Below are 3,227 nucleotides of genomic sequence, written 5' to 3'. Positions count from 1 at the left end.
GCATATGCTAATCTCTGCGCTCAGGAGTATGGCCCCTCAGGGGAATATGCAAATCAACCTCTTCAGCGCCCTAGGCCTCCCATTGTCCCGCGCTAAGATTATGCAAATGAGAAGGCCTCGGGTCCGGGATCCGGGCCGAGCTGACACCCCCACCCCACTCTCGGAGCACCCTATTATCCGTTGGCGCGTTCATGCGAGCGCTCATGCACGCGCGAGCCTTGCCGTTTCTTGTTCGGTCCGGTTGCGGACTGTACCAAGTAAACCGGACAGCGAGGGGCAAAGCCCGGAACCCCCTGCGCGAGCCTCATCGATGGCCCGACCCAGAGAGCCCCCTTTCCCACTCCGCGACAGGAATGGTCTATCTCGTCGCGCAAGCGCCCTAGGCTCTTCACGCCCCTCGCACTCCCTCCTACCCTACTTGCAGCGCAGGCGCAGAGCCTGGGCGTGCAACCGCTGCCGCCGAGCCAGAACTGGGGCCGCCAGCGCCGGTGAGTGTCCGGGATGGAGGTGCGCGGGGCATGCTGGGAAGCGGGCACTACGGCAGCGCTGCATGATGGGAGTGACGGCTCCCGTCACCGAGGAGTCGGCAGCGGTCTTGGGCTGTGATGACTCGAAAGCGAGACCCAGGCTCCCTTTTCTCCCACAACGCGGCTCTATGCCGCTCTGGGGGCATCCTGGGAAAACCGGACGCCCTGCCCTAAAGCATTGTGGGAGTCTGGCTACTAGTCGTTAATGGGTCTGGAGCATTCTGGGATTATCCTAGCTTCTTGCGGGGAACCGTCTCTTTTGTCACACACACCTTCCGCTCAGCGTCCTGGAAGCTTGGAGTGCTTTGACGAAGAGCGCCTTGGAAGGTGGTCGTTACAGGCCCAAGGCATCCTGGGAGAAATTGCAGTACCAGGGCACTGTGGGCACTGGTCCTTATAGTCCTAAGATTTTGCTCTTGCTTCTTCTCCCTAGCATTGTGGGAACGGGTGCCCATTATGTTCGCGCTTGGCGTCTTGGGAGTTGGACGTTGTGGGGTCTCCGGCACTGTGTTATAATAGTGAGGGAGTCTCATTTATTCCCCTCTAAGATCGTGGAAGCCAGTCTGGCCCCCATATTCACGTAGGAATGGGACTTGAGCACCGAGGAATGTTTCCATCTGACATCTGGAATACTCTGGGAGGGGCTTAGTATGCTGTGGGCTTGGGGATGGGTAGGCAGGACTGCTGAGCAATGTCTCCTGGTAATCCCATAGGAAGTTCTGATTGTCCCTGGTGTATGGTTGCCAGTTAAAATATAGACCACCCGGTTAGATTTGAATTTCAGATAAACAACAAAGAATTGATTAATATACCTATGTTCCATGCAATATTTGAGATGTACATTTCTAAAAGACCATCTGTTTATCGCAAATTGAAATTTAACTGGGTGTTGTATATTTTTATTTACTAAATCTGGCAACCTATCCTGGCATGAAGTAGAATTCCCAAATTAAATGGGGCCCTATAGGCAATGGGCTTCCCTGGTGGCTCAGATGGTAAATAAAAAATCTGCCTGCAATGCAGGAGATCCAGGTTCAATCCCTGGGTTGGGAAGATCACCTGGAGAAGGAAATGGCAATCCACTCCAGTATTCTTGCCTGGAGAATTCCATGGACAGAGGAGTATAGTGGGCTACAGTCCATGGGGTAGCAAAGAGTAGGACATGACTGAGCGGCTAACACTATAGGCAATAGAGTATTATAAGAACTCTTCTCTGCCATTTATGAATTCTTTCTGTCCTTAAAGCCCAATCCAGGTGTCTTTAGAAAGCTCACCTGCCACTGATGCCAGCTTTGCCATGCCTCAGCCTCCTCCAGGCTCAATCTTAATCTTTTCCTCTTTAGTCCCCAGCATTAAACATGACCCCTTAGGCTTAGGATCATGTATTTTCCACCATATTACCCAATACCCAGCACGGGCCTTGGCATGTAAGAGGTGCAGCTGAGGCTGCCAGCCCCTTCATAATTTGCTCAGCCTGGCACTCTGCTGTCAAGAAGCACAGTGAGAGACAAAAGAAGTGCCATGTGTACGTGTGTATTGTTGATGAAGAGGGAGAGAAAGTAGAGGAGTCGGAAGGCATCTTCAAAGAGGCAGAGGTGGTGTCTGGCTGGGGAGAAGTATAGAGGTTCTTGTATGTGAGGTGGGTTCAGAGAGAGATTAAGAGTTCTCCAAGCAGAGAGTCAGGAAGGAGCCCATTCTAGACAGCAATTGCAGGATTACTAAGCCCCACAGTTGTGAAGAAGGGGCTTCACTGGTAGCTTAGCTGGTAAAGAATCCACCCGCAATGCGGGAGACCTGGGTTCGATCCCTGGGTTGGGAAGATCCCCTGGAGGAGGGCATGGCAACCCACTCCAGTATTCTTGCCTGGAGAACCCCCATGGACAGAGGAGCCTGGCATGCTACAGTCCATGGGTCATAAAGAGCTGGACATAACTGAACGACTAAGCGCACAGTTGTGAAAAATCTTGGTGTTCACAGGGAGAGGTGAGAGTCTGAAATGACTGGGGTTTATAGAGGGTTGGGGGTGGGGACACCAGTAGCCACCATTAATGGAGTACCTGCCACATACCAGCATACGAATGAATCTACTGAATTTTCAAAAAATCTTTTCAGCTGAAGGATCATTTTTTGAGAGGTAGGATGACATGGCTTTAAATCCTAGTTCACCCACCCACGATTTGGTACAACCTTGGGCTACTTGTTAATCCTTTTTGTGCTTCAGTTTCCTCATCTGTACAAAAGAGATAATAATCTGTCTCACTATGGTTACAAATACATAAATTAAGCTCTGGAAGACTTTTTTGTACCTAGGAGGAAATAGACTAGAGAAAGTAGGCCCTTTGCTAGAAGCTGCACAATTAGAATGTGGCAGATTTAGGATTCAGACCTAGATATCCTCTTGCTAGGGTGTAAACTGATAAAGAATTAGGGCTGACAGTCACAAATTAAGTGCTGCCATACTGCTGCTGCTGCTAAGTCACTTCAGTCGTGTCCAACTCTGTGCGACCCCATAGACGGCAGCCCACCAGGCTCCCCCGTCCCTGGGATTCTCCAGGCAAGAACACTGGAGTGGGTTGTCATTTCCTTCTCCAATGCATGAAAGTGAAAAGTGAAAGGGAAGTCACTCAGTCGTGTCCGACTCTTAGTGATCCCATGGACTGCAGCCCACCAGGCTCCTCCATCCATGGGATTTTCCAGGCA

The 3,227-nt window shown here is 51.0% G+C and overlaps 1 protein-coding gene across 1 annotated transcript in view; it reads left to right on the top strand.

Moving 5' to 3' along the window:
• Positions 1-6: 6 nt before the first annotated feature.
• Positions 7-3,227, top strand: part of ZNF428 (zinc finger protein 428) — a 9,867-nt gene continuing 6,646 nt past the window's right edge. Inside the window, 1 exon segment of the mRNA XM_010852551.1 lies at positions 7-488. The gene's annotated coding sequence lies outside the window, so the exon portion shown is untranslated.

This window comes from Bison bison, unplaced genomic scaffold (genome assembly GCF_000754665.1).
Source record: "Bison bison bison isolate TAMUID 2011002044 unplaced genomic scaffold, Bison_UMD1.0 scf7180017864313, whole genome shotgun sequence".
Classification (NCBI taxonomy): Eukaryota; Metazoa; Chordata; class Mammalia; order Artiodactyla; family Bovidae; genus Bison; species Bison bison.
Note: the sequence above shows the minus strand (reverse complement) of the source record. Positions and strands in the feature narration are given on the sequence as shown.